Source organism: Lithobates pipiens, unplaced genomic scaffold (genome assembly GCF_037356315.1).
Source record: "Lithobates pipiens isolate NorthernLeopardFrog02 unplaced genomic scaffold, aLitPip1_a1.2 Scaffold_28, whole genome shotgun sequence".
In the NCBI taxonomy this organism is placed as follows: Eukaryota; Metazoa; Chordata; class Amphibia; order Anura; family Ranidae; genus Lithobates; species Lithobates pipiens.
This window is the reverse complement of record NW_027507789.1, coordinates 129872728-129894943: the sequence shown is the minus strand read 5'-3', so window position 1 is coordinate 129894943 and position 22216 is coordinate 129872728. Positions and strand designations below refer to the sequence as shown.

Below are 22216 nucleotides of genomic sequence, written 5' to 3'. Positions count from 1 at the left end.
CTTCGCCGTGTTGACCTTATAGCCCGATAGGGAACTAAATTGAGTGAGTAGGGCATGCAGGGAAGGGAGGGAAATGTGGGGACTGGTTAGAGTAAGGAGGACGTCATCCGCAAATAAGGATAATTTATACTCCCTTTGCCGCATGGGTACCCCCTTGATATCAGGGTGAGATCTGATAGCCTCTGCCAGGGGCTCTAGGCAGAGTATAAAGAGGAGCGGGGAGAGAGGGCAACCCTGTCTCGTCCCGTTTGTCATAGGGAATGAGTGGGAGGTGAAGGACACTAATCGAACCTGGGAAGAGGGGTTGGAGTATAGGGATTGTAGCGCGGAGAGAAAGGGTCCCCGCAAGCCAAATCTAGTGAGGGTTGCGAACATGTATGGCCAGCTCAACCGGTCAAACGCCTTTTGGGCGTCCAGACTGAGAATCAGGGCGGGGCGACGAACCCTGTTCAGCATGTCAATTAGGTCTATAGTTCGCCGGGTGTTGTCACCCGCATGTCTGGTAGGAACGAAGCCCACCTGGTCTCTGTCTATGAGCTTCGTCAGGAATTGGGACAAACGGTTGGCAAGGATTTTTGTAAATAGTTTGTAGTCTGAATTTAAAAGGGCTATAGGTCTGTAGTTGTCTGGTAGGGTCGGGTCTTTGTCCTGTTTAGGTATAACCGTGATGAAGGAGTGAAGAAAATGTTGGTGAGGGGACTTACCTAGAAGCAGCGAATTATACAGGGTCACTAGATGAGGCGACAGGATTGGGAGGAAGTGTTTGTAATAGGAGTATGGGAGGCCATCCGGACCTGGAGCTTTGTGGGAGGGGAGAGCCTTAACGGTGCTGTCCACCTCCTCCTCTGTAACGGGTGCGTTTAGTATATGCAGATCCGAATCTGACAACTGGGGGAGCTTCAGGTCCGACATGAACTCCTCAAAAGCAGCCATATCAAAAGTAGGATGTTGTGGGGGGGTTAGGCAATTATAGAGTTTGGCATAGAAGTCACCAAACACCTGGGTCATTGTCTGGGGGCAGAAAGTGGGGGACCCGTCAGGAAGTCTGACATGGTCCGGGAAGGCGTGATAAGGCCTAGGGTTAAGTCTAGAAACCAGCATCCTGTGGGGCTTATTCGAGTACTCATAGAACTTTTGTTTAGCCCACAGGATCGATTTGTCTATGAGAGACATGTCTAGGGATTTTATACGGTTCCGCAGGCCAGTGACCGTGCGCAGCCGATCCACCGTAGGGGAGCGCAGCAGAGCCCTTTCTGCTCTGTTAAGCTCTAGGAGCAAGGAAGTTTTCAAGAGAGCCGCATCTTTTTTCCTTCGAGAACCAAGGGCAATACATTGCCCCCGGAAGAAGGCCTTGTGGGCTTCCCAGAGGGTGGACGCGCTGGGCACGGAGCCTTTGTTTAGGAGAAAATATTCGGACAGGGCCGCCTCGAGTTTAGTATTGATTTCAGGGTGCTTGAGCAGAGACTCGTTGAGTCGCCAGTGACATTTCTTGGGGAAAGCAGCAGAGAGGCATAAATCTAGCGTCAAGGGGGCATGGTCCGACCAGGTTATCGCACCCAGGTCAGACGACACTGCGTGAGATATCAAGGGGGCCGTAATAAAAAAATAATCCAGTCGAGAGAACATCTTGTGAGGAGGGGAGTAAAATGAGTATTGCCTACCCAGGGGATGTTTCAGCCGCCAAGCGTCGAACAAGTGGTGTGTACGAATAAGTTTCCTAAAGGAGGTAGCCAGGGTGTGAGAGGCCGGGGGGGGAGTGAGATTAAATAGAGATCGTCTGTCCCGGGCGGGAGAGAGCACAGCATTAAAGTCCCCCCCCTAGAACTGTAAAGGGGGAAGATAGCTTATGCAGACGCGCCAAGGCATCTGTGAGAAATTTCACCTGGCCTGAATTGGGGGCGTAGATGTTCATGATCGTCATAGGGTTGGATAGATAGGACCCCTGCAGTATAATATAACGACCATGAGGATCCACGTGAGATGACCTAACCTGGAGAGGACATGAGTTTTTTATTAAAATTGCTACTCCAGCTTTAACCGAGGGGTCCGATGCCACATAAGACACCGGATAATGTTTAGATGCGAATCTAAAGGAGCCCCCAGCCCGGAAGTGCGTCTCCTGGACTAGTATCACATCCGCGCCGGAGGCCCTAAACTCCCTCAAGGCCAGCCATCTTTTCCTGACCGAGTTCAGGCCCTTTACGTTATAGGAGACCAGTTTCTTTTTTTTATAACCAAAGATTTTTATTAGGTTTTGCATTAAACAAGTATACAGCATTTGACAAAGATATGTGTAGCGTTGTTATACATATTGAAAGCAGTGTTACACATACTTACATGAAGAAAAAAAAACATAAACAATAGTATCCTATTAGAGCTACAATAGATTGATAACCACAGATGGCCCACTAGTAGGCCTAGCCTGTCACCCCAAACGGGTACACACTGTGAGCAGGCTTAGGGCTGGAGTAGGATTACTTGAGTATTAGTATCCTTTGACCTTACCGAGGGTCAAGGGCGGTGATACATGTAAGTACGTAGCTCATTTGTGTGCACATAATGGACGGCAAAACTTGTCCATACAGCATAGGGAAAACGGTAACCAGGGAACTTCAACACAAACAAAGATACCTAGTCCTCCTTGGGCACTACTCCTGGGTTAACATGAATGCTATTACCTCTATTCACACTTCAATTGGATGTTACGCATTTCGGGTTCAGGCAACTTAAAGTCAAGATACAGTTCAACATGAATATCCATGAATTAGATCACAAATGTGGAGAGACATATTTGGAAGAGTCCCAAGCCTCCCAGTATTTATGGAAACTCAGGATTGCCCCTTCTTTATAAGCCAACATCTTTTCCATAAGGTATATGTTGTTTACTCTGGTAACAACCTCCTCTAGAGAGGGGGGTATGGGGGTCTTCCAATGTCTTGTCAGCGAAATTCTGGCAGCAAAAAGGATATTAATCACTATTTTCCGCATTACTGGAGGGAAGTGTTCTATCGAAAGGCTAAGAAGAGCCAAACCTGGCTCTATCGTACAGTTAGACTTTGTGATGTCTCTGATCAGGGATTCCACTTTTTTCCAATACGGGGCGATAATTTCACAACTCCATAAGATATGATAAAGATTCCCCATGTGCTGGCAGTTTCTCCAGCACATAGGGCCTATATCTGTATGCATTTTGTGGAGGCGTAGCGGGGTGAGGTACCATCGGTGTAATATCTTCTGGGCATTGTCCCAGTGATCTATACACGCTGAGGATTTCCCATTATATTTTAGCGCCATATGCCACTGCGAAAGTGAGTAGTCCTTCTTCAATTCTCTTTCCCAGTGTAACATACAGGGCAGTTTAGTGTTTAGATACAGAGGGTTTGCTAGTCTATAGAAAAGTGAGATCCCCTTTCTACAATTAGAGCTCTTGTTTAGGAGGAAATCCCATAGTGCTTGTGGGATTTCAATCGGATTAGGAGTGTTGGTCTCATTGAGGTGCTGAATTTGGTGTAGTCTATACCGGTCAGCTAGGTCTATGTGTTCGCCGAGGGGCGCAGTGTAATGATTGCCTGTTTGCTTCCATTTCTGTGTGGAGAAGTCGGGTATTAGGTATTGGTAGGTTGCTAATGGGATTTGTAGTCTGCTTAGTGGTACGTCAGTAACTTTACTTTGAGTCAGGCCCGACCATGCCCTAATCGAGGCTTGTATAGTAGGGTACTCAGGGACAATTGGTTTGTGGTGAATGCTAGCCGCCATAGCTAGAGCAGGAAGGTCATGCCCAGGGGTGACCGTACGTTCTATGTTTGACCACTTATTGTCGGATTGACAGGAGAACCAGTACTTCATTTGGTCCAATATGGCTGCGTGATAGTAATCCTGGGCGTTAGGGAGACCCATACCACCAAGGTATTTTGGCTTATAGAGTTTCGCTAAGGCTAGTCTAGGTTTTTTACCTGCCCATATGAATTTATTCAGATGTGTGGATAGGTGAGTAAAGAATTTGCACGGTATAGGGATTGGTAACGTCCTGAAGTGGTACAGTAGTTTAGGCAGTACTTGCATTTGATAAGCCGCTATTCTGCCTACCCAGGAGAGGTGTAGTTTAGCTATTTGATTCATTTCTTCAGTCAGTTTATCTAACAAGGGAGGATAGTTGTGCATGTATATATCAGAGGCAGAGGGGGAAAGTTGTACTCCCAAGTATGTGATCGAGGGAGGATTCCAGTTACACTGGAAGACACTTTTTAGTTTGGTTAGTGTACTTGATGTCAAGTGCAACCCTAGGGCATAGCATTTATTAGTATTAACCTTATAATAGGATACCCTCCCGAAGTTGTTAATCAGCTCTTGAATTTTAGCAAGGGACGTGACAGGGTCAGTAACTGTGAGAATGACGTCATCAGCAAAAAGTCCTATTTTATGGGTTTCTGCACCTATCCGAATACCTTTCACGTCCGTCGCTTCCCTGATACTTTCTGCTAGCGGTTCTATGACAAGTGAGAAAATTATGGGAGACAGTGGGCACCCTTGTCTTGTACCATTAGTCAGATTAAAGGGGTCTGAGAGAAGGCCTGAAGTATAGACACTTGCTGATGGGTGCGAGTACAGGGACATGATAGCTGTATGAATTTGGCCCGACAATCCAAATTTTTGAAGGGTTTTAGATAGATATGGCCAGTGTACCCTATCAAAGGCCTTTTCTGCATCTAAGGCTAAAAATACACTAGGAAGTTTATTAATTTCAGAATATCGCAGGAGATCGATCATTCGTCTTGTTCCGTCAGGTGCTTGCCTACCCTTAACAAAACCTACTTGATCTAAACCTAGCAGGGTAGGGGTAACATTCATCAATCTATTTGCCAGTACTTTAGCATATATTTTTAAATCGGAGTTCAAGAGTGAGATCGGCCTAAAGTTCTGGGGGAGAGAGTTGTCTTTTCCTGGTTTAGGGATCGTGACTATGATAGCTTGTAGCATTTCCTTGGGAAAGGAGCCTGTGGATATGGCAGAATTGAAAACTGTCTCAAGTTTAGGTGTCAGGATAGTCGAAAATGCTTTATAGTATTCAGCTGAGAAGCCATCCGCCCCTGGGGACTTATGCATGGGCAACGACTTAATCACTGCGGTCACTTCCTCACAAGTGATGGGGGAGTTTAAAGCATTCAATGTAGGGATATCTATTTTAGGTAGTTTCAAAGTCCCAAGGAAACGATCAATTTCCGTGTCAGAGGGTTGGTGAGTGTCCTGGTCCTGGTTAAGGTTATACAAGGAGTGGTAGTAGTCTTTAAAGGTATTCGCTATGTCTTTAGGATTACGAAAAATCAAATGTGACTGATGGTGCTTGATGAAAGGTAGGTTAGCTTTAGTCTGTCGTTTTTTAAGTTGGGAGGCTAATAGTTTACCAGCCTTATTACTTTGAGAGTAGTATGATAATTGCAGTCTTTTGAAGTACAGGTCATGGTCAGTTTTGATCTCCTGCCGTAGGTCTTCCCGACATTGATTGAGCTGTTGGAGTATGGTGGGGGAAGTGAGGGTCGGGTTTTTATGCATTCCCTCTAATTCAATGATTTTATTTTGGAGCTGCGTTATGCGGCGGGTTTTATTTTTGCGTTCCCTCGAGGCTATTTGTATGAGGACACCTCGGGTGAAGGCCTTGTGAGCGCACCATACCATTGCAGGAAAGGATTCTCCATTGTCATTTAAGTGGAAAAATTCCTTGACCTTCGCTGCCACTTCATCCCTAATAGCGGGGCGAGACAATAGGAAGGTGTTGTTGCGCCAAAGTGGCCTACTATTAGTCTTGTTAAAGTCTACAATTTCCAGTGTTATAGGTGCGTGATCTGACCAAGTGATACTATGAACCTCTGATTTAATCACATTTTGCAGCAAATGCATATCCGTGAGGAAATAATCAATCCTCGAATAGCTGTTATGTATTGCAGAGAAATACGTATAGTCCCTCTCCGTAGCCCTGGTGCAGCGCCAAGGATCAAAAAGCCTTTCTTCATGACAGAAGCTACCTAGACAGGGGCGCTGCCTGAGGGCCACAGAGGAGGAATCAAGATCAGCATTCAATACTATATTAAAATCACCACACAAAATCAGATTACCCTTTTGCATAGATTTCGCTTTGCGCACAACTTTGCGGACAAATCGTGCAGGTCTAACATTTGGAGCATATAAATTCACTAACGTATATATAGAGTGATTAATTTCAGCAATCAGAATAATATACCGACCATGAGGGTCAATATAATCTTGCAACAAAGAAAAGGTGACAGTGTCTCTTACAGCTATTAAAACCCCATTTTTTTTCTTCAAGTCATTGGCAGTAAAAACATGGGGGAATTTCCCATGTGTGCATCTAGGTGGATTAGCACTGGGGAAGTGAGTTTCTTGTATGCACAGGATGTCACAGTGCATATCCATAGCAGACTTCCAAAGTGATCTACGTTTGTAGGGGCTGTTGAGGCCTCTCACATTGTGAGACATAACTTTAATGTTTATTCATAAACAGTACAGCCGTTAGTTGCCATCCAATTGTAAGTTGAAGAAGTAGAGCCCAAGAAGCGAGCATAACTCTCAGGAGGGTGTTACATGTCAGTGACATCAATAGTTGTGGTTGGAAAACCAGAAACCGGGAATTGGGCCTCCAACGGCCAACAGTGAACTTGGGGAGAATAGACATAGAAAAATCCAATGAACAGTGTGCAGGGTTCATCCTGCAAAATTTCCTGGGGGAAAGAAACGTAGAACAGTGGCCGTTCAGCGGGTGCTTAGTTGAACCTAAGCCCGAGTAATTAACTGCTGCAAATAAGGCACTTGGGCGATGACCAAATTGAGGGGCAATAGAGTAGTGTAGCCCGGAGACACAATAAAAAGGCACATTGGTATCAGGCTGGCACTTATCTGTTTCTTCTGTTGAGTCGATGATAACTTCTTCTGTCAGGAAGAGGGTCCGGGTCCGCCGCTTCTCCATTGGTAGGGAGGAGGCGCCATTTTCTGAGGAGCTCCATACCTTTCTCTATGGAAGCAATCACATGTGTTTCATTATGCATTTCCAAAACCAGCTTAGCTGGAAATCCCCATTTGTACAGAACCTTATGATTACGTAAAATCTTGGTGATGGGGACTAGGTTGTGCCTAGCCGCGAGTGTAGCTTGTGACAGATCAGCATATAGAGCGATCCCTGTAAAGGGGTCCGGGAGAGACGGGTGCTGTCTAGCAAAACGCATTAACTGATCTTTTACATGGAAGAAATGGATACGTGCAATCACATCTCTGGGGACCTGCTCGGATAGAAAAGAAGGCTTGGGCAGTCTGTGCGCTCGATCAATAATAAGATCAGCCGGCGCTAAGTCTGGTAAAGCAGTAATCATAAGCTTTTGGAGATAGGCAGTAAGATCAGCGGGTTTCACAGTCTCAGGGACTCCTCTGAATTTCACGTTGTTTCTGCGTGCCCTGTCCTCAATGTCCGCCATTTTGAGACGCATAGTTTTGATTTCACTCTCAACATCAAAGTGAGCATCAACCAGCTCATTGTGAGCTAAGGTGAATTCCTCCATTTTGTTTTCCACATAAGCTACTCTCTCTTTAACTGCTGACAGTTCTGTGTTAGTGGAGCGTACAAACGAAGCCATGTCCTGTTGTAAGGCCCCTCTCAGCATCTGCAACATCTCTTTCATAGTGGTGTCCAGGATGGGCTGCCCTGATGTGGGGAAGGCATCTAGCTGCTGTGTAGCCAGGGATGATTCATCCATCTCCTCCCCTTCAGCTTCAGTGTCCCCCTGGGTGTCCCCCTTCTCTCCTAGCTTCCTTTTCTGTTTAGCTGGGCTTGTGAATGGTGAGGAGGGCAGTGGAGATTGTGAGGGATGGGACTCACCCTGTTCCGTTCGATCAGCATGGGCAGCGCGTCCCGAGGAGGCCGCCGCATTGTGTGCTGCACGGGCGCCATCTTGGGCCTCTTTGTCCGCCGCCGGCGGAAAGAAATCGGTCAGCCGACGGGGCCCCTCTCTCTCCTTTCGTTTAGCCATGCTGTTCGGCGTGTGCCTGAGGTATTCCTCTACCGGAGGATACCGAATGTGGGCCGAAAAGGTCGCTGTGGGCCGCTTAAATCGATCCGCTGATACGGAGCTCTCTCCTCACACCACCATGCGCTCCGTCTGCCGGCTCCGCCCCCCATAGGAGACCAGTTTCAAAGCCATGTCGCGTCAGGGCAGTCAGGCCAGTGAACACGCAGGTCAAAGGGCGGAGGCCCAGACACAACACGGCTCAACAAGGGGCCAGGGAGGGGCCCCAACCTGCCTATCAGCACATTATAATTAAAACAGATATTGCTAACAATAGAGGTGGTTGCAATATGGAAAGAAACACCTAAGGACATATGTAGACATAAAATGCACAAGACAGTTATCGGCAAATGCATTAGAGGAAAAACCCCAATAAAAGCAATAAAATCAAAAATAAAAAAATAAAAATAAAAATAAAAATAAAAAAAAATAAAAAATAAAAAAATAAAAATGAAAAACCAAAACACCAAGAAGACATCATAACAATAGTATGAAAAAGATAAAACACATATCAGTCCCCAAAAAAAGGGGTACGCGTACAGGCCCAAAAAGGGGGCCACTGAAAATAGTGATGCAGAGCAACCATAAGGCCAGGACGGCCTAAAAAAAACAAAAAAGGTCAGCAAAGAAAAACCTGAGAGAGTCAAACCCCTCAGGGGTCCTTGGCCGCAGCCCAAGGACTTGGTGGGGAGCATGGCAGTTCCCAACATGGAAGGGGGTCCGTGACGTCCCGCCCGACGATCCAGAGAGGTCGATGGCGTTGTAGGGGCTCCCCATGTCCTCCGTAACAAAGTCAGTAGCCAAGGGAAGCAAACTTAAACTTAGGTATATGACAGAACCTTAGAAAAAACAGCCCAACTGGGATCTCTGAACTAGCGGTGGGACCGCGTAAGGCCGAGAAACAACTGTAGAGGCACACCTCACTCCACGGGGGGGGGGGGGACCATCAAAAAGGGTCGCAACCCTCCGTGTGAGGCAACAAGAAAAAAAAAAAGAGAAGGGGGCAAATTCCGAGGGGACCCCGACAGGTCTTCAGGTAGGGGGTCTGGAGCGTTGAGAGCGTTGGGGTGTGGAGTAGGCCCTCGATCCTCTTCCCCTCACCGGGGTCCAGATCCTGGGAGGAAGAGAGTTGTGTCTTGGGGTAGTCGGAGGTGCTTGGTCAAACTCTGCAGGGAGCGGGGGAAGGCCCAGCTTCTTGAGGAAAGCCTCCCCTTCCTGGGGGTCCCGCAGGGTGTGCTGGCCCCCCTCCGTGGTGACACTTAAACGGAAGGGAAAGCCCCAATAATAAGGGACTTTGTGCTCCTGAAGGTGGGATGTGATGGGTCTCAGAGAGCGACGCTTGGCCAATGTGATGGGAGAAAGGTCACTAAACAGTTGAATTTTATCCCCCTTGTACTCAATGCTGGGCCTGTTGCGCGTAGCCTTGGTCAGGGCCTCCTTGCTTTCATAGAAGTGGAAACGCACCACTATATCCCGGGGCCTGGCCCCCGCAGGGGGTTTGGGAGCCAGGGATCTGTGGGCCCTGTCCAGGCGCCAGTCTATGTCCGCTATGTCCGGGGCCAGGGTGTTGAAGAGACCCAGAAGATATGGTCTGATGTTATTGTCAGCTATCTTCTCAGAGACACCGCGAATCCTGAGGTTTTGGCACCGTTCTCTGTTCTCGAGATCCTCCTGTTGGAGTTGTAGTTGGGAGACAGAGTTTTTAAGAGTAGCGTTTTCCTCTTCAAGGGCCTGCACATAATGCAAAGTCTCGTCAAATTTTGTTTCCAGGGTCGCTGTGCGTTCCCCTAGGGCATCAATTTCCCCCCTAAGCTCTCTGGAGATCCTTCCCATCTCCTGGGCTATGTCCCTGGTAACTTGCTGCGCCAGGGCCTGGAGTTTGAGATCCATCAATTCCGGCGTGAGGGCCTGCGGAGGGGGGGAAGGTGGGGGTAGTCGGGGTGACCGCTGTGAGGAATCCTCCACCATAAGCGCACTTACATAGTCCTTCGGATCCCCCTGTGTAGTCGGGGCCGGGGATGAGGGCCTAGTTAGAAAGCGATCCATATTGGAGGAGGGCTGCGGGGGACGATACGCCGATCGCTGATCCCCGATTTTTCCCATGTAGTGCCTGGGAGGGATGAGGAGAGTCGGAGGTTTGCCCCTGGATCAATCTGTGCTAGTGTTAGCGTTGCAGGGGCCGCGGATCACGGGACGGGACCGGAACTCACGGATTAAACATCCACCATCTTGGAGAGCCGCGCGTGCGACCTAGTAGAGACGTTCAAAGCATAACTCGGATTGGTAGAAGGGCGAATGAAGGCCTTTGGGTGCAGATGAAGGGTTTGGGTGGTCCAAGATGGCCGCCGGCTAGGCCAAGGCCTCAGTCTTGCAGTGTGGAGGTGACCGTGGGGAGCATAGGAAACCTTCCTGGGGTGCCCAGTCCCCGCTGTGGCGGGATAATATGTCCTTTCCCCAGAGGGCAGTGGTATTGGCGCTGTAGGGGAGCCAGACAGGAGATATTCGGCAGGCCCTGGGTGTAGCAAGATGGCCGCCGGAGCACACTGCACTAACCTGTCATCCGATGGGCTCCCCTGTGTCCTGTGCTCGGCTTCCTTCCTCCAGCGGGAGGGCCCCGGGGACCGAGCGGTGCTGCGTGGTGCTGAGGTGGCCAAAGGGCAGCCCGGATTCCGCCGTCCGGCGGCGGTGGGGATGGAGTAGGCCGCAAGATGGCGGCGACCGGCCTGGTGGACACCTCGCGGCCGCGGTCCGGTTCACAGTGCCGAGGCCGGCCAAATACCGCCCCAACCCGGAGCAGATGCGTCCCGCAAGACAGATGGAGGGTCCAGCGGGCTCCCAAAATGTTTCCCGGGAGTGGATGGACACGGATTACGAGAGGTGCCAGCGGAGCTCCTCTCTGACACGTCCCTCTCCGTCCGCCGCCGGCCACGCCCCTTAACTACCTTTTATAATGGATAAAGTGGTGAATACTTGTAGTTTAGAGTTCTGAGGCCTCCAGCTCAAGCAATGAATGCAGAGCATGGAATGTCCCACCCCATTTTAGTCGATAACGTGTTCATTTTTATGGGTAGCATGGCCGAGCGGTCTAAGCCGCTGGATTAAGGCTCCAGTCTCTTTGGGGGCGTGGGTTCGAATCCCACTGCTGCCAAACTCCTTTTAACAAAATCCCTACCCTCTAGGGCTCAAGCTTCTCTGATCTTGCTCCTGCAATTTACTGCAGTTCCTTTCCCAACTCACTGGAATCTCAAAAAACACTTACCTCTCTGTTTTAGCAGCATTAGAAAAGCTGCAATCATTGCATGTTTTGTTTGATACATGATACATACATATAATATGCATGTTGTGCACATATTACATACATGCTACACACACTACACACATATGACATACATGTTACACACATGTGACACACGTGCTACTTACATATTACACACATAGTTCACACATATTACACAAATGTTACATACATATGATATACATGTTGCATGCATGTTACATACATGTCACACTCATGTTACACACCATTTAGACACAATTTTACACACATGTCACATGCATGTTACACATATTACACACATATAACATACATGTCATACACATCACATACATGCTACACACATATGCCATGCATGTCACACACATGTTACATTAATATGACACACATATGACATGCATGTTGCACATATCTTACATACATGTTACACACATATGGCATGCATATGACATGCATGGTACACACATGTTACATACATGTTACACATATGACACACAATACACAAATGGCATACATATCACACATATTACATACGTGTTACACACATATTACACAGATTATACATACAAATGACATACATGTTGAATGCATGTTACATACATGTCATACACTTATGAAATACATGTTACACACGTTACATACATATGACACACATGACATACATGTTACGTACATGTCACATACAAACAATGAATGCAGAGCATGGAATGTAGACTGTCATGCCTCTTTTTAGTCCTTAGCAAGAGCACTTTCACAGGTAGCATGGCCGAGCGGTCTAAGGCGCTGGATTTAGGCTCCAGTCTCTTTGGAGGCGTGGGTTCAAATCCCACTGCTGCCAAGTTCTTTTAACAAATGCCTATCCTTGATTGCTCAAGCGTCTCTGAAGTTTCTGCTGCACTTTGCTGGCATTCCTTGCTCAACACACTGGAATCTCAGAACAGCAGCATTAGGAAATTGCATGCTTTGGTTGAGAAGTCTTCCAAAAGGGCACACTTCTGATGAGATGACTAGTGAAATCTTGTCAACGTTACAAAACAAGTCCAACTGAACGTGATTACCTCTCCTGTAAGCTAGATTCCACATTAACACTTTAAGTGTGGACACCAAAAAACAAGCAGTACTAATGAAAAGCTGGCACACTTTTCAGCAGAGTGCCAAGTGAACTTGCCACAGAATGCTGCACCCAAAGTCCACTCTCAAGTGTAAAGTGACCACCACCTGCTGCCTCAGAAAGAGGACTGAAACACATAAGGTGGCATCTTGGCCATCTCCGTGAAACTTTAACTACCTTTTATAATGGATAAAGTGGTGAATACTTGTAGTTTAGAGTTCTGAGGCCTCCAGCTCAAGCAATGAATGCAGAGCATGGAATGTCCCACCCCATTTTAGTCGATAACGTGTTCATTTTTATGGGTAGCATGGCCGAGCGGTCTAAGGCGCTGGATTAAGGCTCCAGTCTCTTTGGGGGCGTGGGTTCGAATCCCACTGCTGCCAAACTCCTTTTAACAAAATCCCTACCCTCTAGGGCTCAAGCTTCTCTGATCTTGCTCCTGCAATTTACTGCAGTTCCTTTCCCAACTCACTGGAATCTCAAAAAACACTTACCTCTCTGCTTTAGCAGCATTAGAAAAGCTGCAATCATTGCATGTTTTGTTTGATACATGATACATACATATAATATGCATGTTGTGCACATATTACATACATGCTACACACACTACACACATATGACATACATGTTACACACATGTGACACACGTGCTACTTACATATTACACACATAGTTCACACATATTACACAAATGTTACATACATATGATATACATGTTGCATGCATGTTACATACATGTCACACTCATGTTACACACCATTTAGACACAATTTTTTTTTTTTTTTTTAACCAATAAAAGTTTATTGAAGCATTTGACATCACAATATAGTACAATAAAAACTAAGGAACAGTCGTGGGGTCAAACCCACAATGCACAGCATATCATATCGTTCAGTCCTAGATACCGTTACAGAGTACCTTATATTTTGGTAACATTAAGCAGCATGGAGGGGAGGCCCGAGAAAGGGGGGGACCCCCTCCCAACATAAATCAGGACCTCTGTAAATGCGGAATCCGATGAGGTAGTCGACCATAAACCCCCGATGGGCCATATATTAAGATACTTGCAAATGGTGGGGGTGAATTTTAAGTGTCTATAAAGAAGGGGGAGAAAAGAAAGAAGGGTTGGGGGGTAGAAGGAAAGGTGATGAGCACCCCGCACTGGGGGAGGTGCGGAACAGGAAAAGCGAGAACCTGTCTATAACTTGTCTTGAGTACACTAGCTGGCTTCAGAACGGCAACAGAGATGTTACATTATAACCGGCACGTAACCCCAATTCAAGATGTGAATTAGTTGAGAACTGAAGTGTAGGGCTTAGCTTAAGTCACATGAGACCATCTAACTACTAAACAGACATGTACATAGCTATTTAGGGATTCAACCATTTTGAAGTTTCGCAAAAGCATCAGAGTATTTGAAGGTAAACCAAGGTCTCCACAGTCTGTGAAATTTGTCAGTCCGTTCGGCAGCCATCGCCACCGTTTCTTCCATTTTATACAGGGAATCCACCTCTGACAGCCACTCCCTCAAAGAGGGAGGGCGCGTGGACTTCCAATGTCTGGGAATGATCGCCTTAGCGGCATTCAGCAAGTGGCGCACCATTGATTTTTTGTATTTGCTTAACGAGTAGTTGGAGATGTGGAGTAAGCAGCATTCAGGTGTAAGGTCAATGCCCGTCTCTGTGATGGCGCGAATCTGCGAGCAGATCCCGTCCCAGAACCCTTTAAGGCTCGGGCAGCTCCACCAGATATGTAACATATCACCGCCATCACCTCCACATCTCCAGCAAGATTCTGACGTGCCTGGGAACCACTTATTAAGTCTAACTGGTGTAAAGTACCAGTTCGTCAGGACTTTATACGCTGTTTCTTGTGTGCTAGTGCTTATAGAGCATTTGTGTGCCAATATGCATGCATTGCTCCATTGCTCGTCCGTAAAGGTCTTGGAGAAAAACCTCTCCCAGTCCAGTTTATGTCTGGTCGAGCGGTCAGTCCTGGAGGTCTGTAGCCAATTGTAGATCAGGGATGTCGCCCTTCTCACTGGTTCACCCGTGATGCACAATTGTTCGAACCACGTTTGTTCTCTCAGAACGTGCGATCTGTTGGTCGTGCAGTGAATATAGTCATGTAGCTGTCTGTACTGCCAGTAAGTGAAGTGTTTTGCCTGCAAGTCCTGCGCCAGGGCTGGAAAGGTCTTAAGTTTGTTCCTCTCCAAGCAGTGTGTCACAGTCGTGGGTGTCCCATCCGCCCTATGTGGGAAAGACACCGTAGAGTGCCCAGACGCAAATGAAGAATTGTGAGCTAAGGGTGTCAATGGACCCGGCGTAGATGCCAGTCCACACCGACGTGATGCTTCCCCAAAGACTTCCAGAGTCGGCCCTATCAGAGGGTGTGTTACAAGCATGGCCGGTCTAGCCTCCTTCACTACCCACGGCAGGAACCTCAGTGGCGTATCTGACAGGCCAGCTTCCAATCTCACCCAGTCTTTAGCCATGGCATGGCAGTTCCAGTCCAGTATGCGAACCAGGTGTGTCGCATAGTAGTAGAATCTGAAGTTTGGTAGGTTGATACCCCCCTTTACCTTCGGCAAAGTCAAGGTAGAGAAATTAATTTGGGGTTTCTTGTTGGCCCATATAAAACTTCTCACTAATGCTTGCAGGTGAATGAAGAACCGTCTAGGCAACTTAATGGGAAGTGTGTGAAAAAGATATAGTACCCTCGGTAATATTGTCATCTTAATGGCAGCCGCCCTCCCAAACCAAGACAACGGGTGAGTGTGCCATGCCCGTAGGTCTTCACGCAGGTCGTTCAGAAAGGGTTGGAAGTTTTGTGCGTAAAGACTGTCTGAGTTGGGCGTGAGCCAAATCCCCAAATATTTGAGTTTGTGATCTACCCACTTAAAGGGACAATTAGACCTGGCAGTCCGCAGGCACGCAGGACCCAGAGATATGTTCAGCGCCTCCGATTTCTCGCAGTTAATTTTAAAGTTTGAAAGGTATCCAAAGATCTCAAATTCAGTTAGTAAATTAGGGATCGAGATGTGGGGCTGTGACAGTAAGAATAGAAGGTCATCCGCGTAGGCGGCCAGCTTGAAATGTGTGGATCCCTGCCTGAGGCCACTAATTGATGGGTTTGCATTGATCATGCGGATGCATGGTTCGAGTACAAGGATAAATAATATTGGCGATAACGGGCAGCCCTGGCGTGTACCGTTGTGTATGCTTACAGGTTCAGAAAGAGCCCCATTTATTTTTAAACGGGCCGTCGGGCGGTGGTACAGCGCCGAGAGCCAAGCCAACAGTCGAGTCTGAAAACCCACCCGCCTACAAACCGCGAACATGAAGTCCCACGCCACTCTGTCGAAGGCCTTCTCCGCGTCCGTGGACAGGAGAAGGCCCTCGACAGCGCTCCCCCTCATACAATGCAAAAGATCCACCACTTTGATGACATTGTCCCGAGCCTCTCTCCCGGGCATAAAGCCTGCCTGCTCCGGACCAATCAGTTCGGGCAAAAATGTGTTCAGCCTGGTAGCTAGAATTTTTGACAGTAGCTTTATGTCCAGGTTGAGCAGCGAAATTGGCCGGTAGCTTGAGCAGGCACTAGGGTCTTTCCCCGGCTTGGGGAGCACCGTAATGTGTGCCAAGTTAAAGGTCGGTGGAACCTCCCGGAGCTCGGGAAGGGAATTCAGGGCCTTCAATAAGGGTGTCACCAAAAGGTGTGCAAAGGTCTTATAGTAAATGGCTGAAAAGCCGTCCGGGCCTGGGCTCTTCCCGGTTTTCAATGATTGAATAGCCTGCGTGAGCTCCGAGGCTGTAATAGGCCTGTCCAGTTCCCCGGCATCCTCTGCCGAGAGACCTGGCATGCCACTGCGTTGAAGGTACTGTTCTATGATCTCGCATCTCGATCCCTCTACCCGGGCTGGTTTATGAGGGGGGGGAATGTTATACAGCTTCGAGTAAAACCCGTGAAATCCCGCCGCAATACTGTCCGTGTCTTGAACCAATCGGTTCTCGCGGTTCCTGATCTGGGTGATGGTATGTGAGGCCCGCACCCCTCTCAAAGCTCGTGCCAAAAATTTGCCACTTTTGTTGCCGTGTTCGTAGAAAAAGCCCCGACGGAAGAACACGATCCGCTTGGCCTGTAGGTCTAACTTCTCCTGGAGAGTCCTGCGTGCCAGCAAGAGGTCATCGGCCAGTAACACCGCCACTGATCTCTTGTGTTGTGCTTCCAAAACCCTCACTCTGGCAAAAGCATCCTTTAAGTCCTGTTCCGCTACCCTTTTCCTCTGTGCTGCCAAGCCCATCAGTCTGCCCCTAAGGACACATTTGTGTGCCTCCCACACAGTCATATGGGAAACATCAGCAGTCGTATTTTCACTGAAATAGTGTTGTATGGTCTCCCTTATCTGTTCCAAGGTCGTGGGATCCGTCAACAATGCAGGGTTAAGTCGCCAACTACTCGTCTGTCGGCGGGTCGGCTGTAGTGTTAAGGTCAGGGAGATTGGCGCGTGATCAGACACCGATCTCGTCCCAATGCGTGCGTCTAATATAGTGGGTAGGTCCCTTTGTGTCAGAAATAAAAAGTCTATGCGGGTGTACTTGTTGTGTATAGCTGAAAAATAAGTGAAATCCCTACCCTGGGGGTACTTGACCCGCCATGAGTCCATCAGTGCCATAGAATACAGCAAGGATCTTATCTTTTTAAGTTTGCGATATGAAATTGCAGACTTGCCGTCTGAAGTATCCAGAAGGGGGTCCAACGAGATGTTGAAATCCCCCCCCAGGATTATGCACCCCGTAGCAAACCCAGAAAGTTCATCAATCAACTTCTAACAAAAACTCACATGTGCTACATTTGGGAAATAGACATTCGCCAGCGTGACAGGGAGCTCCCCCACCTTCCCCTTGAGGAAGAGGAACCGCCCCTCTGGATCTGCCAATTGCTGAGTGAGCTCGAAGCCAGAGTCCCGGCCCACCAGGATTGAGACCCCTTTAGTTTTCGAATCAGGGCTAGCTGCATGAAAAGCTTTGGGAAAGCATTGGTTTGTCAGTTTAGGGATCTCACTAGCCCTGAAATGTGTTTCCTGTAAAAACACGAAGGACGGTTTCCCCTTCCCCAAGTGGCGCAACAATTGTGACCGTTTTTGTGGAGTATTGAGACCACGCACGTTGTGCGAAATTATGGTAGGATTCCCCGCCAGAGCAGAGTAAATCATCGTGCAGCAGGAGGGGAGTCGAGTGAAGGAGAGAGAAAATGAGAATCAGAGAAAGGAAGTGGATGAGGGGAGCACGGAGGAAGCCACAGGAGGTAGGGGGAGCAGAGGGGGGGGGGCAGGAAAGAGAGGAGGGAGGAGGGGGAAGGAAAGTGGATAGAATAAGAGGTGGGAGGGGGGGGGAAGTAGCGGAAAAGAGAAGTAGGAGCCCACTAACCGACACCAAGGAAGTGGGACAGGAGAACTGGTAATTAGCCTCTGGAGAGCAGTCCCCAGAGGTGATTTTTAAGAAGTGGGGCCGTGAAATGACCCCCCGGACGACAACCCCAGCTAGCTAGGAAAGTCAACCATGGGGCCAACCCACGGCGTCCCTTGTGGGGGTAGTGGGAGTAACACCCAGAACTACGTCAACAGTCCAGATCCCAGACAATCCGGGATAAGTGGTCTGTTCCAAAGTATCTGCCGCTCTCCGCGCCCCCCCAGCCCTATGTTTAACAAGCTAAAACTAACCAAAATGCAACATGTAAATATCACCATAACCGTATTTCCCGGTAGCGGGAATAAACCAGTGTAACGCCAGCATGTGGCACCTGAAATAGTCAGTTCAGCTGACCGCTGCTGCGGGTCTCGACGTCCATCCGAAAAAACATAACAATACGACCTGTCTCCAAGCTCGGTATGTAGGGGTCAGGTAGTGGTAAGTCAAAGGCCGCGCTTGTGCAGGTGACAAGTCCATCTCCAGTCTATGTCGGAAGAATGCGTTTGGAAGGCCTGACCACTCAGAGCTACTTTGCAAAGTTACATAGTGCAAAAAGAAAAATAAGTCGGTTTGAGCCCTTCGTGCATCCGGACGGTGTGCCCCCGTACGACCAGAAACCGTTCTCCTATAGGTGAGTAAGCCGAAAAACAAAACGAACCAATCCTACGAACGAAGAGAAAAGATGCCAGGAACCAAGAAGGTAAGCAGCGTCAGCGAACGTTAAAACGAAAAAAAACTTTAATCCGAAGAGGTGCTCGTCTGGTCTTAGTCGATCCTATACATACTGAAATTCGGGCGGAGCATCCATAGCCGAACGAACCTCATTCTGGGTCCGGATTCATCTGCAGGGCTCTAGGCGCGGAGGAGCGTCGTGGGGTAGCGCTGGAGCCTGGAGTAGGTTGTTTCAGGAACTTTCCCCTTTTGTGCGGAGGTTTCGAGGAGGTAGAATGGGGGGATCCCTGAGAGGCTTGAGAGGCAGGCGCGTAGTGAAATTCCCTGTACCAGTCAGGCAGCTCAACCAAGGGCAATTGAATGTCCCGGCAAAAACCTGGTAGCTCATCAGGGGTGCGTAAGAACAATTGTCTGCCCGAGTAAGTCACATTCAAAGCGAAGGGGAATTTCCACTTATAGGGGATGTTCTGTCTCCGTAAGGCCTCCAGCAGGGGGCGCAACGCACGCCTATTGCTCAAAGTAATGGGGGAGAGATCCTGGAAAATGGAGATTTCAGTGTCATTAAATGTGATGTGAGCATTGCGCCTTGCTTTCGCCATAATGTCCTCTTTCAATTTAAAGTCCGAGAGGCAACAGATCACATCCCGTGGGGGGGCCGCCTCAGCAGGCCTGGCTCTCAGGGCTCTGTGAGCCCGCACAAAGTCAATTGGAGTGTCGGTTTGGCGCTCCAGTAGCTCATTAAACACATATTGGAGGGCAGAAGGAATGTTGCTGGCTTCAACCGACTCCGGGATGCCTCTCACCCTAATGTTGTTCCTTCTCCCCCTGTTGTCCAAATCCTCCAACTGTCTGTTCATTGCAATGAGATGGGCCGTGTGTGAGTCGGTGATTTTGTCCAGGCGTGCTATAGCTGTGTCTCGGTGAGTGCCAGCCCTCTCCACTCTCTCTAGCTTTTCAGAAATAGACAAAACGTCTGCCTTCAACTCCGTGATGGCGGATGAAAAGGTGCCCTTAATATCTGCGGCTATCTTCATCATGTCTGTGAGGGTGAGAGGGTGATCTGTCTGTGCATCCCTTACCTCCTCCTCATATGCGGATTGGGAGTCCTCGCTGAACTCGTCTTCACCACGAGGCAGCGCCATCTTGGATAGGGCCTTGCTGCGGCGGGGCTGTGTTTTAAAGATGTCCGGGATGCTCCTGGTGCCCGGTATCGGTGTGGAACGACGGGAGCGGCTTCCAGAATTGTGGCGGGTGGATCTGTTCATGATCTCCGGTGGTTATGGTGGATATTGCGCTGTCAGGGCTGAGGGTATAACGGAGCTCCTCTAGCCTGCTGCCATCCGCTCCGAGCTCCAAGCCACGCCCCCCATTTAGACACAATTTTACACACATGTCACATGCATGTTACACATATTACACACATATAACATACATGTCATACACATCACATACATGCTACACACATATGCCATGCATGTCACACACATGTTACATTAATATGACACACATATGACATGCATGTTGCACATATCTTACATACATGTTACACACATATGGCATGCATATGACATGCATGGTACACACATGTTACATACATGTTACACATATGACACACAATACACAAATGACATACATATCACACATATTACATACGTGTTACACGCATATTACACAGATTATACATACATATGACATACATGTTGAATGCATGTTACATACATGTCATACACTTATGAAATACATGTTACACACGTTACATACATATGACACACATGACATACATGTTACGTACATGTCACATACAAACAATGAATGCAGAGCATGGAATGTAGACTGTCATGCCTCTTTTTAGTCCTTAGCAAGAGCACTTTCACAGGTAGCATGGCCGAGCGGTCTAAGGCGCTGGATTTAGGCTCCAGTCTCTTTGGAGGCGTGGGTTCAAATCCCACTGCTGCCAAGTTCTTTTAACAAATGCCTATCCTTGATTGCTCAAGCGTCTCTGAAGTTTCTGCTGCACTTTGCTGGCATTCCTTGCTCAACACACTGGAATCTCAGAACAGCAGCATTAGGAAATTGCATGCTTTGGTTGAGAAGTCTTCCAAAAGGGCACACTTCTGATGAGATGACTAGTGAAATCTTGTCAACGTTACAAAACAAGTCCAACTGAACGTGATTACCTCTCCTGTAAGCTAGATTCCACATTAACACTTTAAGTGTGGACACCAAAAAACAAGCAGTACTAATGAAAAGCTGGCACACTTTTCAGCAGAGTGCCAAGTGAACTTGCCACAGAATGCTGCACCCAAAGTCCACTCTCAAGTGTAAAGTGACCACCACCTGCTGCCTCAGAAAGAGGACTGAAACACATAAGGTGGCATCTTGGCCATCTCCGTGAAACTTTAACTACCTTTTATAATGGATAAAGTGGTGAATACTTGTAGTTTAGAGTTCTGAGGCCTCCAGCTCAAGCAATGAATGCAGAGCATGGAATGTCCCACCCCATTTTAGTCGATAACGTGTTCATTTTTATGGGTAGCATGGCCGAGCGGTCTAAGGCGCTGGATTAAGGCTCCAGTCTCTTTGGGGGCGTGGGTTCGAATCCCACTGCTGCCAAACTCCTTTTAACAAAATCCCTACCCTCTATGGCTCAAGCTTCTCTGATCTTGCTCCTGCAATTTACTGCAGTTCCTTTCCCAACTCACTGGAATCTCAAAAAACACTTACCTCTCTGCTTTAGCAGCATTAGAAAAGCTGCAATCATTGCATGTTTTGTTTGATACATGATACATACATATAATATGCATGTTGTGCACATATTACATACATGCTACACACACTATACACATATGACATACATGTTACACACATGTGACACACGTGCTACTTACATATTACACACATAGTTCACACATATTACACAAATGTTACATACATATGATATACATGTTGCATGCATGTTACATACATGTCACACTCATGTTGCACACCATTTAGACACCATTTTACACACATGTCACATGCATGTTACACATATTACACACATATAACATACATGTCATACACATCACATACATGCTACACACATATGCCATGCATGTCACACACATGTTACATTAATATGACACACATATGACATGCATGTTGCACATATCTTACATACATGTTACACACATATGGCATGCATATGACATGCATGGTACACACATGTTACATACATGTTACACATATGACACACAATACACATATGGCATACATATCACACATATTTCATATGAAATACACTTATGAAATACATGTTACACACGTTACATACATATGACACACATGACATACATGTTACGTACATGTCACATACAAACAATGAATGCAGAGCATGGAATGTAGACTGTCATGCCTCTTTTTAGTCCTTAGCAAGAGCACTTTCACAGGAAGCATGGCCGAGCGGTGTAAGGCGCTGGATTTAGGCTCCAGTCTCTTTGGAGGCGTGGGTTCAAATCCCACTGCTGCCAAGCTCTTTTAACAAATGCCTATCCTTGATTGCTCAAGCGTCTCTGAAGTTTCTGCTGCACTTTGCTGGCATTCCTTGCTCAACACACTGGAATCTCAGAACAGCAGCATT

At 47.7% G+C, this 22216-nt stretch overlaps 6 non-coding genes across 6 annotated transcripts; all 6 read left to right on the top strand.

Annotated features, from left to right (window-relative positions):
• Window positions 1-11135: 11135 nt before the first annotated feature.
• Window positions 11136-11217, top strand: TRNAL-AAG (transfer RNA leucine (anticodon AAG)). Its single transcript has one exon. It is a non-coding gene; the product is annotated as a tRNA-Leu (tRNA).
• Window positions 11218-12099: 882 nt separating this feature from the next.
• On the top strand, window positions 12100-12181 carry TRNAL-UAG (transfer RNA leucine (anticodon UAG)). The gene has a single exon. It is a non-coding gene; the product is annotated as a tRNA-Leu (tRNA).
• Window positions 12182-12755: 574 nt separating this feature from the next.
• Window positions 12756-12837, top strand: TRNAL-AAG (transfer RNA leucine (anticodon AAG)). Its single transcript has one exon. It is a non-coding gene; the product is annotated as a tRNA-Leu (tRNA).
• Window positions 12838-20472: 7635 nt separating this feature from the next.
• On the top strand, window positions 20473-20554 carry TRNAL-UAG (transfer RNA leucine (anticodon UAG)). The gene has a single exon. It is a non-coding gene; the product is annotated as a tRNA-Leu (tRNA).
• A 574-nt stretch (window positions 20555-21128) lies between these two features.
• Window positions 21129-21210, top strand: TRNAL-AAG (transfer RNA leucine (anticodon AAG)). The gene has a single exon. It is a non-coding gene; the product is annotated as a tRNA-Leu (tRNA).
• An 814-nt stretch (window positions 21211-22024) lies between these two features.
• On the top strand, window positions 22025-22106 carry TRNAL-UAG (transfer RNA leucine (anticodon UAG)). The gene has a single exon. It is a non-coding gene; the product is annotated as a tRNA-Leu (tRNA).
• Window positions 22107-22216: the final 110 nt, after the last annotated feature.